The sequence below is a fragment of the Octodon degus genome, unplaced genomic scaffold, assembly GCF_000260255.1.
Source record: "Octodon degus isolate 3935 unplaced genomic scaffold, OctDeg1.0 scaffold00008, whole genome shotgun sequence".
NCBI classification, from domain to species: Eukaryota; Metazoa; Chordata; class Mammalia; order Rodentia; family Octodontidae; genus Octodon; species Octodon degus.
Window position 1 is genome coordinate 27,411,842 of NW_004524584.1, and position 6,388 is coordinate 27,418,229.

Sequence of the window (6,388 nt, forward strand, 5' to 3'; positions counted from 1 at the left end):
TTTTTTTTTTTAAGAGACAAAAATGATACAGAATTTCAAAAGAAGATAATAGGAAATTAACAATAGTTATTATAGTGCATAGTAGTATCTGCTAAGTAGTTGCTCAGATCACAAGATGTAGGCATGCAAAGTTGGCCAGATGATATAAGCCCAGGTCCCCCTTGCTTGTGAATCCAGGACTACAGCCACTCCCCGTGTGAGGCAGATCAAGATCTAGACCAGTGTGGGGTGAAGCAATTAGTCAAAGAAAAAGTGTGTATGAAAAAGAAGCAAAGCAAAAAGAAGAAAAGATTAAAAAAATGAAAGCTGAAGATGGTGAACATTATGGCACTAAAAAGCAGGCAGAGATCCTGCTAGAGTCCCGGATGATGATCCCAGATTGCCCACGCAAGGCAGAGGCAGCATGTGCTGACCTTCAGCAGATATCAGAAACTGAAGAACTCTGGGAAGAAGCTGAGGAATAGAAAGAAGTCCGCGCAGTGTTGGACTCAGCGCAATTAGAAGCCTGAAATTTTCCTGTACGGTGCTTTTGCGTGAAGTCCTGGGGTCCACTCTACAGCTCATTGCTTTTACCTCTGCTGAGTGTTTGAGTAGTATGAAAAGGGGATTCTTTTTATGCAGTTGCAAATATTTTTCTTTGCATAATTTAATGTGTCAAATAAATGAGCTCATCTAATTTAAAAAAATGATATAAACACAAACTGTTCCCTTCAATGAGCTAATAGAAATTGGTAGTATAATTAGCTTAGCTACATTGTGTATATATTTTTTTTTTCGTCCCCATCCCAGTTGTTCTTTCCTTTGCAGCAGTTTCTTTCCCTTTTATAATATTTACTGTGTATTTTGGATCTTATTTACTCTTTCAGTTTCTTACACTGGGGATAATATGATGTTTATACATGTAAGTCTTATTTATTTTATGATGAGTATGATCTCTAGTCACATCCACTTACCCACAAAAGCCTTGAGCTTGTGTGTTAGTTATTGTGTCCCATAGGGATACAGCTGACTAATACAGATTGAGGAGAAACATATGTATTATGTAGAATGGAAAGGTTGGTGTTTCCTGGTCCAAGAATCCCTGGCCATGCACAACCTACCTCTCTGGAGATGGCCCCAACTCTCACCACTCTCCGGTCTCTGAATTGCTCCACTTCTCCACCATCCCAAAGTTCAGGGATTAGAAGGTATAGTTCACATCTACAATCCCTCTAAATGTGGGAAAGGAAACTGGCTCTCATCAACAGAATACTAGATGAAAAATGTCTGTACACAAATACAAGCACAATGCTGTGGCGCTACAGGGAGATAGTGTTCCCTCTTCCTGAGAGACAAGGAAGGCTGAATCCAGACAAGGATGTGAGGCTGGTTCCTGAGGCTGGTGGGTACATGCCAGGCTGCAAGGAGGAGGGAAGGCTCTGCAGACAGAGCTGGCAGGACCTGACTTTTCTTGTGTTCAGGGTCTTGTGGGTGCTTAAGTAAAGTACTCAACTGCTGCTTCTGGAATCTGCCTCTGTGCAGGGGAAGCCCAGCATTTGGCCAACACTCCCATGTTTCTCTTTGCCATACGTATGAGGGAAGGGCTCAAGAAGGCAAGGGGATTCCAGCAGAGATGTAGCATCACTTAGCGAAAATCTGAAAAGTCAAAGATTCGCCGAGTGTGGGGACAGCATTCACAGAGGGGCAAGCAGGTCATTCACACAAGGTTTGTTATGCTGCCCTGATGCACCACTCAGGCTCAGGCTGTTGTAGCAGAACACTTTTGCCAGGTGGTATGAACAGAAGACACACATTCCTCATGGTTCTGGATGCTGGTCATCCAAGATGAAGGTGCTGGTGGATTTGGTTCTCCATGTAACCTGGTCAGCAGATGGCCACTTTCCAGCTGTGTCCTCACATGGTGGGGGCAGGGGGAGAGTGGAGAGGGGAGGAGAGGAGAAGAGAGGAGGGGAGGGAGAGGGGATTAGAGAGGGGAGAGAAAGGGGAGAGGGGAGAGAGACAGAGAGAGGGGAGGGCAAAAGAGGGGAGGGGAGAGAGGAAAGAGAGGACAGGGGAGGGAACAGGAGGGGAGGGGAGAGGAAAAAGGAGAAAGAGACAGAGACAGAGGCAAAGACAGGGAAGGAGACAGGAGGGGAGTGGAGAGGGAAGAGAGGAGAGGAGGGGAAGAGAGAGAGAGAGAGAGAGAGAGAGAGAGAGAGAGAGAGAGAGAGAGAGATCTCAAGGCTTCATCTAAACCTAAACTACTTCCTGAAGGTCACCATCACATTGAGTGTTATGGCCTCAACATATGAAGTGGTGGGAGGCAGTGAAGGAGACATAAACATTCAGCACATAACACATGGCTTGCACTAAAGTGGCCAAAGGGGCCAGGGATGTAGCTCAGTGGTAGAATGCTTACCTCGCATGTGGGAGGCCCTGGATTCAATGGCAGTAACAAAAATACATAAATAAAGTAGCAAAAGTCTCATCACCCAACTTGTATTTGGCTAGGTGTCCTTCGCAGGAAACACTTTTTAATCTCCCTGTCGGCACACTTCCTCTTTCCTCCTTTCAGGAAATCTGAGCTCACACTTCCTGGGATTCTCTCTCACCTTGGCTCTAGGATGGACACAGTGACTCGTGCCTAGCGTTCCCAGCATACTGCAATGTCCAAGCTGCAGAGACTGGTTGTAGAGAAGATACTCATACAGACACGCTAGAGGCAGGAGGAGGAGGGAGGTTTGGCTGGGACTGCTCTTGAGGAGACACAGGCTCTTTCCCTTCCATCCCCACCTGAACATGGATGGCTGACGGATTCCAGCCCTAGCAGCCGGAGCAGCATCAGACCGCTTGCCACTGTGGGGCCGAGCAGGAGCATTTATGAGGAAGTAGAGCTGAGAACTGAGGAAGAAGCCAGAGTACAGTAACAGCATTGGAGCCCTGCAGCCTGGCATGCCCTTTCCACTATGCAGACAGAATCCTATACCTTTGCATAGGTCACTGAGAGGGGCAATTCCTGTTACCTACAAGTACAAGGCTCCTAATAATACATCACCCATCTTGTAGCCTCAGGGTGAGATGAACTCCAAACTCCCCTAAGTTCTATATACAGGAGAGGCTATTGCTAAATTTTCCCAGGTTAAACAATTGGCGGGGAGGGGACAGGGAGATGGCTCAGTGGAATAAGTGCTTCCCTGGCAAGCACAAGGGCCTGAGTTCAATCCCCAGTTCTGAAAAAAAAAATTTTTTTTCAAAACAGCAGTACACTTACAACAGAAAATGTTACTTTTCCAAAGAAACTTTGGACACTGACTTAGTTACTTTTCTCTCATTACTAAGACAAAATATCCAACCCACAAAGTCAAAGGGGGGAAAGTTTATGTGGCTCATGGTCTGCATACTTCAGTTAACAGTTGGCTGGCTCCAAGGCAATATGGCCTTGAAGAGGGACAACACAGAAGAGAACCAATTCATGGCAGGTAGCAGACAGCACAAGCAAGCGAGGGAACAAGCAAGGCTCTTTCTGTCCCTTCCATTGCCTTCAGGCCATCAATCAGCGGACTTACTTGGTGATCCCTGCCCTTAATCCTAGCACCCTTCATGCTAGCATCGCACCATGAATCAGCCACCATGAAACTGTAGCCTCAGCCACCCCTGAAAAAGCCGCACCTGTGACTACATGGGGTTTTGTAGGGACATCTCCACCCCTGGCCTCTCTAGACTCATCCATGCACATTCTTTTATGCAAAACACATTTGGTCCATCTCTAAGAATTGTCCAAGACCTAACAGTTTCAGCATTACTGAAAAATCCAAGTCCAAAGTCTCCTCTGAGATTTAAAGCAAACTCTTAGCTCTGAGCCCTGTACAAATGAAAAGAAGTGAAACACTGCCAACATTCAATAGCACAAGATAGACATTACCATTCCAAAAGGTATGAATATGGGGACACAAAGGGACTGGACCAAAGCAAGATCAAAGTCCAGCAGGGAAAACACTAATTTCTGTAGTTCTATAATCTGAAGCAATGTGTGGCAAGTTGGTAAGTCCAAATGGCTTGGGTTGCTCTGCCCTATGGTGCTTCCTGCAGTTGTAACTGCCATGGGTTTCCTCTTGGCCTGCCTCTTCCCCCTACTACACTTTTCCTCAGTTAATCCACCATTCATGGCTTCTCCAAACTTCTGGGGCCTCCAATGCACTTTCAGCTTCATACTTCCAACCTCGCACACTGTCCTCTCAGGGGCAGACTGCCTGGGCTCCCAGCCTTTTTCTGAAATCTGGAGGACTCCTTTCTGACCCCACAGTTCTTGCATTCTGAATACACCTAAACCAGCCCATGTGGATGATGCCGAGGTCTGCAGCCAGCTGGAGCAGTAGTCTGGCTTCCCAGCTATCCTCTTTCCTGGATGTGGGGATCAAGTGCCTGGATCACTGAATACTCTGAACCAAATTCGAAGAACAAATTCCCTAGGCCACCAACATTCTGGAACATGATAGGGCTGTCTATCATGGGCTCTTCCCAAAGCAAAGTGTTTCACCTTTGCAATTCTGAAGCTGCAAACTTGGCATCCTGTTGGTTCTTATGGTATCTCCAGACCATGTTTTCCATTGTCTTCTTCTGAAATACCTGGCTTTTCTTGGTCAGTCTTTTCAGTAACCAATGTTCCATCTTTTCAGGCCACAACTTTACCAGAGCTTCCTTTCTGGCCAAACAAACAATTATTTGAATCATTCTTCCTCTTTGCTCTTGATTCTAAACATAAGTCTGGCTAAAAATCACCATATCAATATTAGACTGCCTCAAAATTTCCAAAGACTCTCCAACCACATGGTTAGGGACAGCCACATCAAGGACCCCATTCCTGCACCAAATCCTGACTTAGTAACTTTTCTAATTTCTGAGACAAACCACCCAATGCCTAAAGGTAAGGGAGGAAAGCTTTATTTAACTCAGTTTGTAGCGATTTCAGGCCATCATCATTGGCTTCAAGGCAAGGTGGCTTCACAAAGACAATGCAGAAGAGAGCCAGTTCATGGCAAGAAGAAGACAGCAAAAACCAGCAATGAAGAGGGAAGAAGAGGTTCTTTCTATCCCTTATGTATTTGGGCTGCCCAGAATCAGGGTGGTGCCAACCACTCAGTGGACTGATTTAGTAATCACCCACACTTAGTCCTGGCACCCTTAACCCTAGCACTGCACCATGAATCAATCACACTCTTTCAATTCAGTGACCTCTGAAACAGCCCCACCTATGACTGCGTTAGGGGACATCTAGACACGAGCCATAACAGACGTGGCTATCAAATACCCTACATGATCCTATTAAAGTAAATTCACTAAACTTTTAAAAGAGTGAATGTGAGAAATGAAACATCCAACAATTGTATGATCACTCTTCCTCTGAATCATTCTTTAAATCATTCTTCCTCTTTGCTCTTAATTTTAAGCATAACTTTGGCTAAAAATCACCATATAAATATTAGACTGCCTCAAAATTTCCAAAGACTCTCCAACTACATGGTCAGGTACAGTCACATCAAGGACCCCATTCCTGCACCAAATCCAACATAATAGGATGATGCACAGCCATTGCATGTTCTTCTGATCATTACTAGTTCGATTCTGTAATTTGTAAGATTATTTTCCAAAACCTAAGTGTAAAGTTAATATTCAGAGGCCTTTATACTTAAGGTAAGGTCAGTTAAACATGTGTCCATTCAACAGGAAGTCAGTTGACAGGAGCTAGGAGCTTCTTTGTGTCAAGCTCCACACAAGGACCCGGATTCATGGGCCATCTGTGACCAGATGTCCTCTAAATTGCCATGAAATGGGGCTTGATGACCAAGGAAAAGTGGATTGCACCAAACTCTTCTAGGCATTTTGTGGGAAGAAATTCTGTCCTGTCTACAAGATCAGTCTTCGACTCTTCTAAGCTTTAGGTTCCCTCCCAACTTGAACCCTGATGACTGTAAAAACTTTCTATCTTTTATTTTATAAATTTTATGAAACTGAGAGAAATTATAGCTACAAAAGAGTAAAGAATAGTAATCACTGAGTGCATCTGGGGCACGCACACTTGAGTAGGATTCCTCACTTGCAGTTGTCAGAAACTCAGTTGGAATGGATTGGGCTACACGGCAAGGAAGCTGTGGACTTGAGCTAAACACACAATCCTTGCTGAAGGCGAGGAGAATCAGACATGGAGACACAAAAATCTAGAGGACTCTGTTTCATGTGCTCTGCAAATGGACTTCATTACCTCGAACCAGCTAAGTTCTGGGGTAGAAAGCAGATTCTAGTCCTGGGCTGCTCTGAGTTTGTCATCTGTACTTGTGTGCCTGAAAGTGACAAATTCTCTTTCCAGTCCAAATCTGCCTTTATTTATTTATTATTTTATTTTATTTTATTT

General features: G+C 44.7%; 1 pseudogene; it reads left to right on the top strand.

Annotated features, from left to right (window-relative positions):
• The window catches only part of LOC101573783, a 1,902-nt pseudogene extending 1,393 nt beyond the window's left edge, over positions 1-509 (top strand).
• Positions 510-6,388: the final 5,879 nt, after the last annotated feature.